At 50.0% G+C, this 15,991-nt stretch overlaps 1 protein-coding gene across 3 annotated transcripts in view; it reads left to right on the forward strand.

The window, feature by feature from the left end:
- The window catches only part of LOC142908871 (baculoviral IAP repeat-containing protein 7-B-like), a 497,418-nt gene that overhangs the window by 232,098 nt on the left and 249,329 nt on the right, over positions 1 to 15,991 (forward strand). The window lies entirely within an intron of this gene.

The raw sequence follows: 15,991 nt of genomic DNA on the forward strand, positions 1-15,991 counted from the left end.
CTGTGTGAGTCTATGGGTCTCTGTGTGAGTCTATGTGTCTCTGTGTGAGTCTGTCGGTCTCTGTGTGAGTCTGTCGGTCTCTGTGTGAGTCTATGGGTCTCTGTGTGAGTCTAAGGGTCTCTGTGTGAGTCTATGGGTCTCTGAGTGAGTCTATGAGTCTCTATGTGAGTCTATGGGTCTCTGCGTGAGTCTATGGGTCTCTGAGTGAGTCTTTTGGTCTCTGTGTGAGTCTATGGGGTCTCTGTGTGAGTCTATGTGTCTCTGTGTGACTCTATGGGTCTCTGTGTGAGTCTATGGGTCTCTGTGTGAGTCTATGGGTCTCTGTGTGAGTCTATGGGTCTCTGTGTGAGTCTATGGGTCTCTGTGTGAGTTTGTGGGTCTCTGTGTGAGTCTGTGGGTCTGTGTGAGTGTATGGGTCACTGCGTGAGTCTGTGGGTCTCTGTGTGAGTCTGTGGGTCTCTGTGTGAGTCTATGGGTCTCTGTGTGAGTCTGTGGGTCTCTGTGTAAGTCTATCGGTCTCTGTGTGAGTCTATGGGTCTCTGTGTGACTTTATGGGTCTTTGTGTGAGTCTATGGGTCTATGTGTGAGTCTGTGGATCTCTGTGCGAGTCTGTGGGTCTCTGTGTGAGTCTGTGGATCTCTGTGCGAGTCTGTGGGTCTCTGTGTGAGTCTGTGGGTCTCTGTGTGAGTCTGTGGGTCTCTGTGTGAGTGTATGGGTCACTGCGTGAGTCTGTGGGTCTCTGTGTGAGTCTATGGGTCTCTGTGTGAGTCTATGGGTCTCTGTGTGAGTCTATGTTTCTCTGTGTGAGTCTATGGGTCTCTGTGTGAGTCTATGTGTCTCTGTGTGAGTCTATGGGTCTCTGTGTGAGTCTGTGGGTCTCTGTGTGAGTCTACGGGTCTCTGTGTGAGTCTGTGGGTCTCTGTGTGAGTCTATGTGTCTCTGCGTGAATCTATGGGTCTCTGTGTGAGTCTATGGGTCTCTGTGTGAGTCTATGGGTCTCTGTGTGAGTCTATGGGTCTCTGTGTGAGTCTATGGGTCTCTGTGTGAGTTTATGGGTCTCTGTGTGAGTCTATGGGTCTATGTGTGAGTCTGTGGGTCTCTGTGTGAGTCTATGGGTCGCTTTGTGAGTCTATGGGTCTCTGTGTGAGTCTGTGGGTCTCTGTGTGAGTCTATGGGTCTCTGTGTGAGTCTATGGGTCTCTGTGTGAGTCTATGGGTCTCTGTGTGAGTCTATGGGTCTCTGTGTGAGTCTGTGGGTCTCTGTGTGAGTCTATAGGTCTCTGTGTGAGTCTGTGGGTCTCTGTGTGAGTCTATGTGTCTCTGTGTGAGTCTATGGGTCTCTGTGTGAGTCTGTGGGTCTCTGTGTGAGTCTATGGGTCTCTGTGTGAGTCTGTGGGTCTCTGTGTGAGTCTATGTGTCTCTGCGTGAATCTATGGGTCTCTGTGTGAGTCTATGGGTCTCTGTGTGAGTCTATGGGTCTTTGTGTGAGTCTATGGGTCTCTGTGTGAGTCTGTGGGTCTCTGTGTGAGTCTATGGGTCTCTGTGTGAGTCTATGGGTCTCTGTGTGAGTCTATGGGTCTCTGTGTGAGTCTATGGGTCTATGTGTGAGTCTGTGGATCTCTGTGTGAGTCTATGGGTCGCTTTGTGAGTCTATGGGTCTCTGTGTGAGTCTATGTGTCTCTGTGTGAGTCTATGGGTCTCTGTGTGAGTCTATGTGTCTCTGTGTGAGTCTATCGGTCTCTGTGTGAGTCTATGTGTCTCTGTGTGATTCTATGGGTCTCTGTGTGAGTCTATGTGTCTCTGTGTGAGTCTCTGGGGGTCTCTGTGTGAGTCTATGGGTCTCTGTGTGAATCTATGGGTCTCTGTGTGAGTTTATGGGTCTCTGTGTTAGTCTATGGGTCTCTGTGTGAGTCTGTGGATCTCTGTGCGAGTCTGTGGGACTCTGTGTGAGTCTGTGGGTCTCTGTGTGAGTCTATGGGCCTCTGTGTGAGTCTGTGGGTCTCTGTGTGAGTCTATGGGTCTCTGTGTGAGTCTATGTGTCTCTGTGTGAGTCTATGGGTCTCTGTGTGAATCTATGTGTCTCTGTGTGAGTCTATGGGTCTCTGTGTGAGTCTGTGGGTGTCTGTGTGAGTCTATGGGTCTCTGTGTGAGTCTGTGGGTCTCTGTGTGAGTCTATGTGTCTCTGCGTGCATCTATGGGTCTCTGTGTGAGTCTATGGGTCTCTGTGTGAGTCTATGGGTCTCTGTGTGAGTCTATGGGTCTCTGTGTGAGTCTATGGGTCTCTGTGTGAGTTTATAGGTCTCTGTGTGAGTCTATGGGTCTATGTGTGAGTCTGTGGATCTCTGTGTGAGTCTATGGGTCGCTTTGTGAGTCTATGGGTCTCTGTGTGAGTCTGTGGGTCTCTGTGTGAGTCTATGGGTCTTTGTGTGAGTCTATGGGTCTCTGTGTGAGTCTATGGGTCTCTGTGTGAGTCGATGGGTCTCTGTGTGAGTCTGTGGGTCTCTGTGTGAGTCTATGGGTCTCTGTGTGAGTCTGTGGGTCTCTGTGTAAGTCTATCAGTCTCTGTGTGAGTCTATGGGTCTCTGTGTGACTTTATGGGTCTCTGTGTGAGTCTATGGGTCTATGTGTGAGTCTGTGGATCTCTGTTGCGAGTCTGTGGGTCTCTGTGTGAGTCTGTGGGTCTCTGTGTGAGTCTATGGGTCTCTGTGTGAGTCTGTGGGTCTCTGTGTGAGTCTATGGGTCTCTGTGTGAGTCTATGTGTCTCTGTGTGAGTCTATGGGTCTCTGTGTGAGTTTATGGGTCTCTGTGTTAGTCTATGGGTCTATGTGTGAGTCTGTGGATCTCTATGCGAGTCTATGGGTTTCTGTGTAAGTCTGTGGGTCTCTGTGTGAGTCTATGGGTCTCTGTGTGAGTCTATGGGTCTCTGTGTGGGTCTATGGGTCTCTGTGTGAGTCTATGTGTCTCTGTGTGAGTCTATGAGTCTCTGTGTGAGTCTATGTGTCTCTGTGTGAGTCTATGGGTCTCTGTGTGAGTCTATGGGTCTCTGTGTGAGTCTATGGGTCTCTGTGTGAGTCTATGGGTCTCTGTGTGAGTCTGTGGGTCTCTGTGTGAGTCTGTGGGTCTCTGTGTGAGTCTATGGGTCTCTGTGTGAGTCTGTGGGTCTCTGTGTAAGTCTATCGGTCTCTGTGTGAGTCTATGGGTCTCTGTGTGACTTTATGGGTCTCTGTGTGAGTCTATGGGTCTATGTGTGAGTCTGTGGATCTCTGTGCGAGTCTGTGGGTCTCTGTGTGAGTCTGTGGGTCTCTGTGTGAGTCTATGGGTCTCTGTGTGAGTCTGTGGGTCTCTGTGTGAGTCTATGGGTCTCTGTGTGAGTCTATGGGTCTCTGTGTGAGTTTATGGGTCTCTGTGTTAGTCTATGGGTCTATGTGTGAGTCTGTGGATCTCTATGCAAGTCTATGGGTTTCTGTGTAAGTCTGTGGGTCTCTGTGTAAGTCTGTGGGTCTCTGTGTGAGTCTATGGGTCTCTGTGTGAGTCTATGGGTCTCTGTGTGGGTCTATGGGTCTCTGTGTGAGTCTATGTGTCTCTGTGTGAGTCTATGAGTCTCTGTGTGAGTCTATGTGTCTCTGTGTGAGTCTATGGGTCTCTGTGTGAGTCTATGGGTCTCTGTGTGAGTCTATGGGTCTCTGTGTGAGTCTATGGGTCTCTGTGTGAGTCTATGTGTCTCTGTGTGAGTCTGTCGGTCTCTGTGTGAGTCTGTCGGTCTCTGTGTGAGTCTATGGGTCTCTGTGTGAGTCTAAGGGTCTCTGTGTGAGTCTATGGGTCTCTGAGTGAGTCTATGAGTCTCTATGTGAGTCTATGGGTCTCTGCGTGAGTCTATGGGTCTCTGAGTGAGTCTTTTGGTCTCTGTGTGAGTCTATGGGGTCTCTGTGTGAGTCTATGTGTCTCTGTGTGACTCTATGGGTCTCTGTGTGAGTCTATGGGTCTCTGTGTGAGTCTATGGGTCTCTGTGTGAGTCTATGGGTCTCTGTGTGAGTCTATGGGTCTCTGTGTGAGTTTGTGGGTCTCTGTGTGAGTCTGTGGGTCTCTGTGTGAGTGTATGGGTCACTGCGTGAGTCTGTGGGTCTCTGTGTGAGTCTGTGGGTCTCTGTGTGAGTCTATGGGTCTCTGTGTGAGTCTGTGGGTCTCTGTGTAAGTCTATCGGTCTCTGTGTGAGTCTATGGGTCTCTGTGTGACTTTATGGGTCTTTGTGTGAGTCTATGGGTCTATGTGTGAGTCTGTGGATCTCTGTGCGAGTCTGTGGGTCTCTGTGTGAGTCTGTGGATCTCTGTGCGAGTCTGTGGGTCTCTGTGTGAGTCTGTGGGTCTCTGTGTGAGTCTGTGGGTCTCTGTGTGAGTGTATGGGTCACTGCGTGAGTCTGTGGGTCTCTGTGTGAGTCTATGGGTCTCTGTGTGAGTCTATGGGTCTCTGTGTGAGTCTATGTTTCTCTGTGTGAGTCTATGGGTCTCTGTGTGAGTCTATGTGTCTCTGTGTGAGTCTATGGGTCTCTGTGTGAGTCTGTGGGTCTCTGTGTGAGTCTACGGGTCTCTGTGTGAGTCTGTGGGTCTCTGTGTGAGTCTATGTGTCTCTGCGTGAATCTATGGGTCTCTGTGTGAGTCTATGGGTCTCTGTGTGAGTCTATGGGTCTCTGTGTGAGTCTATGGGTCTCTGTGTGAGTCTATGGGTCTCTGTGTGAGTTTATGGGTCTCTGTGTGAGTCTATGGGTCTATGTGTGAGTCTGTGGGTCTCTGTGTGAGTCTATGGGTCGCTTTGTGAGTCTATGGGTCTCTGTGTGAGTCTGTGGGTCTCTGTGTGAGTCTATGGGTCTCTGTGTGAGTCTATGGGTCTCTGTGTGAGTCTATGGGTCTCTGTGTGAGTCTATGGGTCTCTGTGTGAGTCTGTGGGTCTCTGTGTGAGTCTATAGGTCTCTGTGTGAGTCTGTGGGTCTCTGTGTGAGTCTATGTGTCTCTGTGTGAGTCTATGGGTCTCTGTGTGAGTCTGTGGGTCTCTGTGTGAGTCTATGGGTCTCTGTGTGAGTCTGTGGGTCTCTGTGTGAGTCTATGTGTCTCTGCGTGAATCTATGGGTCTCTGTGTGAGTCTATGGGTCTCTGTGTGAGTCTATGGGTCTTTGTGTGAGTCTATGGGTCTCTGTGTGAGTCTATGGGTCTCTGTGTGAGTCTATGGGTCTCTGTGTGAGTCTATGGGTCTCTGTGTGAGTCTATGGGTCTATGTGTGAGTCTGTGGATCTCTGTGTGAGTCTATGGGTCGCTTTGTGAGTCTATGGGTCTCTGTGTGAGTCTATGTGTCTCTGTGTGAGTCTATGGGTCTCTGTGTGAGTCTATGTGTCTCTGTGTGAGTCTATCGGTCTCTGTGTGAGTCTATGTGTCTCTGTGTGATTCTATGGGTCTCTGTGTGAGTCTATGTGTCTCTGTGTGAGTCTCTGGGGGTCTCTGTGTGAGTCTATGGGTCTCTGTGTGAATCTATGGGTCTCTGTGTGAGTTTATGGGTCTCTGTGTTAGTCTATGGGTCTCTGTGTGAGTCTGTGGATCTCTGTGCGAGTCTGTGGGACTCTGTGTGAGTCTGTGGGTCTCTGTGTGAGTCTATGGGCCTCTGTGTGAGTCTGTGGGTCTCTGTGTGAGTCTATGGGTCTCTGTGTGAGTCTATGTGTCTCTGTGTGAGTCTATGGGTCTCTGTGTGAATCTATGTGTCTCTGTGTGAGTCTATGGGTCTCTGTGTGAGTCTGTGGGTGTCTGTGTGAGTCTATGGGTCTCTGTGTGAGTCTGTGGGTCTCTGTGTGAGTCTATGTGTCTCTGCATGCATCTATGGGTCTCTGTGTGAGTCTATGGGTCTCTGTGTGAGTCTATGGGTCTCTGTGTGAGTCTATGGGTCTCTGTGTGAGTCTATGGGTCTCTGTGTGAGTTTATAGGTCTCTGTGTGAGTCTATGGGTCTATGTGTGAGTCTGTGGATCTCTGTGTGAGTCTATGGGTCGCTTTGTGAGTCTATGGGTCTCTGTGTGAGTCTGTGGGTCTCTGTGTGAGTCTATGGGTCTTTGTGTGAGTCTATGGGTCTCTGTGTGAGTCTATGGGTCTCTGTGTGAGTCGATGGGTCTCTGTGTGAGTCTGTGGGTCTCTGTGTGAGTCTATGGGTCTCTGTGTGAGTCTGTGGGTCTCTGTGTAAGTCTATCAGTCTCTGTGTGAGTCTATGGGTCTCTGTGTGACTTTATGGGTCTCTGTGTGAGTCTATGGGTCTATGTGTGAGTCTGTGGATCTCTGTTGCGAGTCTGTGGGTCTCTGTGTGAGTCTGTGGGTCTCTGTGTGAGTCTATGGGTCTCTGTGTGAGTCTGTGGGTCTCTGTGTGAGTCTATGGGTCTCTGTGTGAGTCTATGTGTCTCTGTGTGAGTCTATGGGTCTCTGTGTGAGTTTATGGGTCTCTGTGTTAGTCTATGGGTCTATGTGTGAGTCTGTGGATCTCTATGCGAGTCTATGGGTTTCTGTGTAAGTCTGTGGGTCTCTGTGTGAGTCTATGGGTCTCTGTGTGAGTCTATGGGTCTCTGTGTGGGTCTATGGGTCTCTGTGTGAGTCTATGTGTCTCTGTGTGAGTCTATGAGTCTCTGTGTGAGTCTATGTGTCTCTGTGTGAGTCTATGGGTCTCTGTGTGAGTCTATGGGTCTCTGTGTGAGTCTATGGGTCTCTGTGTGAGTCTATGGGTCTCTGTGTGAGTCTGTGGGTCTCTGTGTGAGTCTGTGGGTCTCTGTGTGAGTCTATGGGTCTCTGTGTGAGTCTATGGGTCTCTGTGTGAGTCTATGTGTCTCTGTGTGAGTCTATGTGTCTCTGTGTGAGTCTGTGGGTCTCTGTGTGAGTCTATGGGTCTCTGTGTGAGTCTATGTGTCTCTGTGTGAGTCTGTCGGTCTCTGTGTGAGTCTATGGGTCTCTGTGTGAGTCTAAGGGTCTCTGTGTGAGTCTATGGGTCTCTATGAGAGTCTATGGGTCTCTGTGTGAGTTTATAGGTCTCTGTGTGAGTCTATGGGTCTATGTGTGAGTCTGTGGATCTCTGTGTGAGTCTATGGGTCGCTTTGTGAGTCTATGGGTCTCTGTGTGAGTCTGTGGGTCTCTGTGTGAGTCTATGGGTCTTTGTGTGAGTCTATGGGTCTCTGTGTGAGTCTATGGGTCTCTGTGTGAGTCGATGGGTCTCTGTGTGAGTCTGTGGGTCTCTGTGTGAGTCTATGGGTCTCTGTGTGAGTCTATGTGTCTCTGTGTGAGTCTATGGGTCTCTGTGTGAGTTTATGGGTCTCTGTGTTAGTCTATGGGTCTATGTGTGAGTCTGTGGATCTCTATGCGAGTCTATGGGTTTCTGTGTAAGTCTGTGGGTCTCTGTGTGAGTCTATGGGTCTCTGTGTGAGTCTATGGGTCTCTGTGTGGGTCTATGGGTCTCTGTGTGAGTCTATGTGTCTCTGTGTGAGTCTATGAGTCTCTGTGTGAGTCTATGTGTCTCTGTGTGAGTCTATGGGTCTCTGTGTGAGTCTATGGGTCTCTGTGTGAGTCTATGGGTCTCTGTGTGAGTCTATGGGTCTCTGTGTGAGTCTGTGGGTCTCTGTGTGAGTCTGTGGGTCTCTGTGTGAGTCTATGGGTCTCTGTGTGAGTCTATGGGTCTCTGTGTGAGTCTATGTGTCTCTGTGTGAGTCTATGTGTCTCTGTGTGAGTCTGTGGGTCTCTGTGTGAGTCTATGGGTCTCTGTGTGAGTCTATGTGTCTCTGTGTGAGTCTGTCGGTCTCTGTGTGAGTCTATGGGTCTCTGTGTGAGTCTAAGGGTCTCTGTGTGAGTCTATGAGTCTCTATGAGAGTCTATGGGTCTCTGCGTGAGTCTATGGGTCTCTGAGTGAGTCTTTTGGTCTCTGTGTGAGTCTATGGGGTCTCTGTGTGAGTCTATGTGTCTCTGTGTGACTCTATGGGTCTCTGTGTGAGTCTATGGGTCTCTGTGTGAGTCTATGGGTCTCTGTGTGAGTCTATGGGTCTCTGTGTGAGTCTGTGGGTCTCTGTGTGAGTCTGTGGGTCTCTGTGTGAGTCTGTGGGTCTCTGTGTGAGTGTATGGGTCACTGCGTGAGTCTGTGGGTCTCTGTGTGAGTCTGTGGGTCTCTGTGTGAGTCTATGGGTCTCTGTGTGAGTCTGTGGGTCTCTGTGTGAGTCTGTGGGTCTCTGTGTGAGTCTGTGGGTCTCTGTGTGAGTCTATGGGTCTCTGTGTGAGTCTATGGGTCTCTGTGTGAGTCTATGTGTCTCTGTGTGAGTCTATGTGTCTCTGTGTGAGTCTGTGGGTCTCTGTGTGAGTCTATGGGTCTCTGTGTGAGTCTATGTGTCTCTGTGTGAGTCTGTCGGTCTCTGTGTGAGTCTATGGGTCTCTGTGTGAGTCTAAGGGTCTCTGTGTGAGTCTATGGGTCTCTATGAGAGTCTATGGGTCTCTGTGTGAGTTTATAGGTCTCTGTGTGAGTCTATGGGTCTATGTGTGAGTCTGTGGATCTCTGTGTGGGTCTATGGGTCGCTTTGTGAGTCTATGGGTCTCTGTGTGAGTCTGTGGGTCTCTGTGTGAGTCTATGGGTCTTTGTGTGAGTCTATGGGTCTCTGTGTGAGTCTATGGGTCTCTGTGTGAGTCGATGGGTCTCTGTGTGAGTCTGTGGGTCTCTGTGTGAGTCTATGGGTCTCTGTGTGAGTCTGTGGGTCTCTGTGTAAGTCTATCAGTCTCTGTGTGAGTCTATGGGTCTCTGTGTGACTTTATGGGTCTCTGTGTGAGTCTATGGGTCTATGTGTGAGTCTGTGGATCTCTGTTGCGAGTCTGTGGGTCTCTGTGTGAGTCTGTGGGTCTCTGTGTGAGTCTATGGGTCTCTGTGTGAGTCTGTGGGTCTCTGTGTGAGTCTATGGGTCTCTGTGTGAGTCTATGTGTCTCTGTGTGAGTCTATGGGTCTCTGTGTGAGTTTATGGGTCTCTGTGTTAGTCTATGGGTCTATGTGTGAGTCTGTGGATCTCTATGCGAGTCTATGGGTTTCTGTGTAAGTCTGTGGGTCTCTGTGTGAGTCTATGGGTCTCTGTTTGAGTCTATGGGTCTCTGTGTGGGTCTATGGGTCTCTGTGTGAGTCTATGTGTCTCTGTGTGAGTCTATGAGTCTCTGTGTGAGTCTATGTGTCTCTGTGTGAGTCTATGGGTCTCTGTGTGAGTCTATGGGTCTCTGTGTGAGTCTATGGGTCTCTGTGTGAGTCTATGGGTCTCTGTGTGAGTCTGTGGGTCTCTGTGTGAGTCTGTGGGTCTCTGTGTGAGTCTATGGGTCTCTGTGTGAGTCTATGGGTCTCTTTGTGAGTCTATGTGTCTCTGTGTGAGTCTATGTGTCTCTGTGTGAGTCTGTGGGTCTCTGTGTGAGTCTATGGGTCTCTGTGTGAGTCTATGTGTCTCTGTGTGAGTCTGTCGGTCTCTGTGTGAGTCTATGGGTCTCTGTGTGAGTCTAAGGGTCTCTGTGTGAGTCTATGAGTCTCTATGAGAGTCTATGGGTCTCTGCGTGAGTCTATGGGTCTCTGAGTGAGTCTTTTGGTCTCTGTGTGAGTCTATGGGGTCTCTGTGTGAGTCTATGTGTCTCTGTGTGACTCTATGGGTCTCTGTGTGAGTCTATGGGTCTCTGTGTGAGTCTATGGGTCTCTGTGTGAGTCTATGGGTCTCTGTGTGAGTCTATGGGTCTCTGTGTGAGTCTGTGGATCTCTGTGCGAGTCTGTGGGTCTCTGTGTGAGTCTGTGGGTCTCTGTGTGAGTCTGTGGGTCTCTGTGTGAGTGTATGGGTCACTGCGTGAGTCTGTGGGTCTCTGTGTGAGTCTGTGGGTCTCTGTGTGAGTCTATGGGTCTCTGTGTGAGTCTGTGGGTCTCTGTGTAAGTCTATCGGTCTCTGTGTGAGTCTATGGGTCTCTGTGTGACTTTATGGGTCTCTGTGTGAGTCTATGGGTCTATGTGTGAGTCTGTGGATCTCTGTGCGAGTCTGTGGGTCTCTGTGTGAGTCTGTGGGTCTCTGTGTGAGTCTATGGGTCTCTGTGTGAGTCTGTGGGTCTCTGTGTGATTCTATGGGTCTCTGTGTGAGTCTATGTGTCTCTGTGTGAGTCTATGGGTCTCTGTGTGAGTTTATGGGTCTCTGTGTTAGTCTATGGGTCTATGTGTGAGTCTATGGGTCTCTGTGTGAGTCTATGGGTCTCTGTGTGAGTCTGTGGGTCTCTGTGTGAGTCTGTGGGTCTCTGTGTGAGTCTATGGGTCTCTGTGTGAGTCTATGGGTCTCTGTGTGAGTCTATGTGTCTCTGTGTGAGTCTATGTGTCTCTGTGTGAGTCTATGGGTCTCTGTGTGAGTCTATGGGTCTCTGTGTGAGTCTATGTGTCTCTGTGTGAGTCTGTCGGTCTCTGTGTGAGTCTATGGGTCTCTGTGTGAGTCTAAGGGTCTCTGTGTGAGTCTATGGGTCTCTGAGTGAGTCTATGGGTCTCTATGTGAGTCTATGGGTCTCTGCGTGAGTCTATGGGTCTCTGAGTGAGTCTTTTGGTCTCTGTGTGAGTCTATGGGGTCTCTGTGTGAGTCTATGTGTCTCTGTGTGACTCTATGGGTCTCTGTGTGAGTCTATGGGTCTCTGTGTGAGTCTATGGGTCTCTGTGTGAGTCTATGGGTCTCTGTGTGAGTCTGTGGATCTCTGTGCGAGTCTGTGGGTCTCTGTGTGAGTCTGTGGGTCTCTGTGTGAGTCTGTGGGTCTCTGTGTGAGTGTATGGGTCACTGCGTGAGTCTGTGGGTCTCTGTGTGAGTCTGTGGGTCTCTGTGTGAGTCTATGGGCCTCTGTGTGAGTCTGTGGGTCTCTGTGTGAGTCTATGGGTCTCTGTGTGAGTCTATGTGTCTCTGTGTGAGTCTATGGGTCTCTGTGTGAATCTATGTGTCTCTGTGTGAGTCTATGGGTCTCTGTGTGAGTCTGTGGGTGTCTGTGTGAGTCTATGGGTCTCTGTGTGAGTCTGTGGGTCTCTGTGTGAGTCTATGTGTCTCTGCGTGCATCTATGGGTCTCTGTGTGAGTCTATGGGTCTCTGTGTGAGTCTATGGGTCTCTGTGTGAGTCTATGGGTCTCTGTGTGAGTCTATGGGTCTCTGTGTGAGTTTATGGGTCTCTGTGTGAGTCTATGGGTCTATGTGTGAGTCTGTGGATCTCTGTGTGAGTCTATGGGTCGCTTTGTGAGTCTATGGGTCTCTGTGTGAGTCTGTGGGTCTCTGTGTGAGTCTATGGGTCTTTGTGTGAGTCTATGGGTCTCTGTGTGAGTCTATGGGTCTCTGTGTGAGTCGATGGGTCTCTGTGTGAGTCTGTGGGTCTCTGTGTGAGTCTATGGGTCTCTGTGTGAGTCTGTGGGTCTCTGTGTAAGTCTATCAGTCTCTGTGTGAGTCTATGGGTCTCTGTGTGACTTTATGGGTCTCTGTGTGAGTCTATGGGTCTATGTGTGAGTCTGTGGATCTCTGTTGCGAGTCTGTGGGTCTCTGTGTGAGTCTGTGGGTCTCTGTGTGAGTCTATGGGTCTCTGTGTGAGTCTGTGGGTCTCTGTGTGAGTCTATGGGTCTCTGTGTGAGTCTATGTGTCTCTGTGTGAGTCTATGGGTCTCTGTGTGAGTCTATGTGTCTCTGTGTGAGTCTATGGGTCTCTGTGTGAGTCTATGGGTCTCTGTGTGAGTCTATGTGTCTCTGTGTGAGTCTGTCGGTCTCTGTGTGAGTCTATGGTTCTCTGTGTGAGTCTAAGGGTCTCTGTGTGAGTCTATGGGTCTCTGAGTGAGTCTATGAGTCTCTATGTGAGTCTATGGGTCTCTGCGTGAGTCTATGGGTCTCTGAGTGAGTCTTTTGGTCTCTGTGTGAGTCTATGGGGTCTCTGTGTGAGTCTATGTATCTCTGTGTGACTCTATGGGTCTCTGTGTGAGTCTATGGGTCTCTGTGTGAGTCTATGGGTCTCTGTGTGAGTCTATGGGTCTCTGTGTGAGTCTATGGGTCTCTGTGTGAGTCTGTGGATCTCTGTGCGAGTCTGTGGGTCTCTGTGTGAGTCTGTGGGTCTCTGTGTGAGTCTGTGGGTCTCTGTGTGAGTGTATGGGTCACTGCGTGAGTCTGTGGGTCTCTGTGTGAGTCTGTGGGTCTCTGTGTGAGTCTATGGGTCTCTGTGTGAGTCTGTGGGTCTCTGTGTAAGTCTATCGGTCTCTGTGTGAGTCTATGGGTCTCTGTGTGACTTTATGGGTCTCTGTGTGAGTCTATGGGTCTATGTGTGAGTCTGTGGATCTCTGTGCGAGTCTGTGGGTCTCTGTGTGAGTCTGTGGGTCTCTGTGTGAGTCTATGGGTCTCTGTGTGAGTCTGTGGGTCTCTGTGTGAGTCTATAGGTCTCTGTGTGAGTCTATGTGTCTCTGTGTGAGTCTATGGGTCTCTGTGTGAGTTTATGGGTCTCTGTGTTAGTCTATGGGTCTATGTGTGAGTCTGTGGATCTCTATGCGAGTCTATGGGTTTCTGTGTAAGTCTGTGGGTCTCTGTGTGAGTCTATGGGTCTCTGTGTGAGTCTATGGGTCTCTGTGTGGGTCTATGGGTCTCTGTGTGAGTCTATGTGTCTCTGTGTGAGTCTATGAGTCTCTGTGTGAGTCTATGTGTCTCTGTGTGAGTCTATGGGTCTCTGTGTGAGTCTATGGGTCTCTGTGTGAGTCTATGGGTCTCTGTGTGAGTCTGTGGGTCTCTGTGTGAGTCTGTGGGTCTCTGTGTGAGTCTATGGGTCTCTGTGTGAGTCTATGGGTCTCTGTGTGAGTCTATGTGTCTCTGTGTGAGTCTATGTGTCTCTGTGTGAGTCTATGGGTCTCTGTGTGAGTCTATGGGTCTCTGTGTGAGTCTATGTGTCTCTGTGTGAGTCTGTCGGTCTCTGTGTGAGTCTATGGGTCTCTGTGTGAGTCTAAGGGTCTCTGTGTGAGTCTATGGGTCTCTGAGTGAGTCTATGGGTCTCTATGTGAGTCTATGGGTCTCTGCGTGAGTCTATGGGTCTCTGAGTGAGTCTTTTGGTCTCTGTGTGAGTCTATAGGGTCTCTGTGTGAGTCTATGTGTCTCTGTGTGACTCTATGGGTCTCTGTGTGAGTCTATGGGTCTCTGTGTGAGTCTATGGGTCTCTGTGTGAGTCTATGGGTCTCTGTGTGAGTCTATGGGTCTCTGTGTGAGTCTGTGGATCTCTGTGCGAGTCTGTGGGTCTCTGTGTGAGTCTGTGGGTCTCTGTGTGAGTCTGTGGGTCTCTGTGTGAGTGTATGGGTCACTGCGTGAGTCTGTGGGTCTCTGTGTGAGTCTATGGGTCTCTGTGTGAGTCTATGGGTCTCTGTGTGAGTCTATGTTTCTCTGTGTGAGTCTATGGGTCTCTGTGTGAGTCTATGTGTCTCTGTGTGAGTCTATGGGTCTCTGTGTGAGTCTGTGGGTCTCTGTGTGAGTCTATGGGTCTCTGTGTGAGTCTGTGGGTCTCTGTGTGAGTCTATGTGTCTCTGCGTGAATCTATGGGTCTCTGTGTGAGTCTATGGGTCTCTGTGTGAGTCTATGGGTCTCTGTGTGAGTCTATGGGTCTCTGTGTGAGTCTATGGGTCTCTGTGTGAGTTTATGGGTCTCTGTGTGAGTCTATGGGTCTATGTGTGAGTCTGTGGATCTCTGTGTGAGTCTATGGGTCGCTTTGTGAGTCTATGGGTCTCTGTGTGAGTCTGTGGGTCTCTGTGTGAGTCTATGGGTCTCTGTGTGAGTCTATGGGTCTCTGTGTGAGTCTATGGGTCTCTGTGTGAGTCTATGGGTCTCTGTGTGAGTCTGTGGGTCTCTGTGTGAGTCTATGGGTCTCTGTGTGAGTCTGTGGGTCTCTGTGTGAGTCTATGTGTCTCTGTGTGAGTCTATGGGTCTCTGTGTGAGTCTGTGGGTCTCTGTGTGAGTCTATGGGTCTCTGTGTGAGTCTGTGGGTCTCTGTGTGAGTCTATGTGTCTCTGCGTGAATCTATGGGTCTCTGTGTGAGTCTATGGGTCTCTGTGTGAGTCTATGGGTCTCTGTGTGAGTCTATGGGTCTCTGTGTGAGTCTATGGGTCTCTGTGTGAGTTTATGGGTCTCTGTGTGAGTCTATGGGTCTATGTGTGAGTCTGTGGATCTCTGTGTGAGTCTATGGGTTGCTTTGTGAGTCTATGGGTCTCTGTGTGAGTCTGTGGGTCTCTGTGTGAGTCTATGGGTCTCTGTGTGAGTCTATGGGTCTCTGTGTGAGTCTATGGGTCTCTGTGTGAGTCTGTGGGTCTCTGTGTAAGTCTATGGGTCTCTGTGTGAGTCTATGGGTCTCTATGTGAGTTTATGGGTCTCTGTGTGAGTCTATGGGTCTATGTGTGAGTCTGTGGATCTCTGTGGGAGTCTGTGGGTCTCTGTGTGAGTCTGTGGGGCTCTGTGTGAGTCTATGGGTCTCTGTGTGAGTCTGTGGGTCTCTGTGTGAGTCTATGGGTCTCTGTGTGAGTCTATGTGTCTCTGTGTGAGTCTATGGGTCTCTGTGTGAGTTTATGGGTCTCTGTGTTAGTCTATGGGTCTATGTGTGAGTCTGTGGATCTCTGTGCGAGTCTATGGGTTTCTGTGTGAGTCTGTGGGTCTCTGTGTGAGTCTATGGGTCTCTGTGTGAGTCTATGGGTCTCTGTGTGAGTCTATGTGTCTCTGTGTGAGTCTCTGAGTCTCTGTGTGAGTCTATGTGTCTCTGTGTGAGTCTATGGGTCTCTGTGTGAGTCTATGGGTCTCTGTGTGAGTCTGTGGGTCTCTGTGTGAGTCTATGGGTCTCTGTGTGAGTCTATGGGTCTCTGTGTGGGTCTATGTGTCTCTGTGTGAGTCTATGGGTCTCTGTGTGAGGCTATGTGTCTCTGTGTGAGTCTATGGGTCTCTGTGTGAGTCAATGGGTCTCTGTGTGAGTCTATGGGTCTCTGTGTGAGTCTATGGGTCTCTGTGTGACTCTGTGGGTCTCTGTGTGAGTCTGTGGGTCTCTGTGTGAGTCTATGTGTCTCTGTGTGCGTCTATGGGTCTCTGTGTGAGTCTATGGGTCTCTGTGTGAGTCTATGGGTCTCTGTGTGAGTCTATGTGTCTCTGTGTGAGTCTGTGGGACTCTGCTGTGAGTCTATGGGTCTCTGCTGTGTGAGTCTATGGGTCTCTGTGCGAGTCTGTGGGTCTCTGTGCGAGTCTGTGGGTCTCTGTGTGAGTCTATGGGTCTCTGCGTGAGTCTATGGGTCTCTGCTGTGTGAGTCTATGGGTCTCTGTGCGAGTCTGTGGGTCTCTGTGCGAGTCTATGTGTCTCTGTGTGAGTCTATGGGTCTCTGTGTGAGTCTATGGGTCTCTGTGTGAGTCTATGTGTCTCTGTGTGAATCTGTGGGTCTCTGCGTGAGTCTATGGGTCTCTGCTGTGAGTCTATGGGTCTCTGCTGTGTGAATCTATGGGTCTCTGTGCGGGTCTGTGGGTCTCTGTGCGAGTCTGTGGGTCTCTGCGTGAGTCTATGGGTCTCTGTGTGAGTCTATGTGTCTCTGCGTGAATCTATGGGTCTGTGTGAGTCTATGGGTCTCTGTGTGAGTCTATGGGTCTCTGTGTGAGTCTATGGGTCTCTGTGTGAGTTTATGGGTCTCTGTGTGAGTCTATGGGTCTATGTGTGAGTCTGTGGATCTCTGTGTGAGTCTATGGGTCGCTTTGTGAGTCTATGGGTCTCTGTGTAAGTCTGTGGGTCTCTGTGTGAGTCTATGGGTCTCTCTGTGAGTCGATGGGTCTCTGTGTGAGTCTGTGGGTCTCTGTGTGAGTCTATGGGTCTCTGTGTGAGTCTGTGGGTCTCTGTGTAAGTCTATCGGTCTCTGTGTGAGTCTATGGGTCTCTGTGTGACTTTATGGGTCTCTGTGTGAGTCTATGGGTCTATGTGTGAGTCTGTGGATCTCTGTGCGAG

This window comes from Petromyzon marinus, unplaced genomic scaffold, assembly GCF_048934315.1.
Source record: "Petromyzon marinus isolate PM22_M1 ecotype Great Lakes invasive population unplaced genomic scaffold, UKy_Petmar_22M1.pri1.0 PM_G_Scaffold_106, whole genome shotgun sequence".
NCBI classification, from domain to species: domain Eukaryota; kingdom Metazoa; phylum Chordata; class Hyperoartia; order Petromyzontiformes; family Petromyzontidae; genus Petromyzon; species Petromyzon marinus.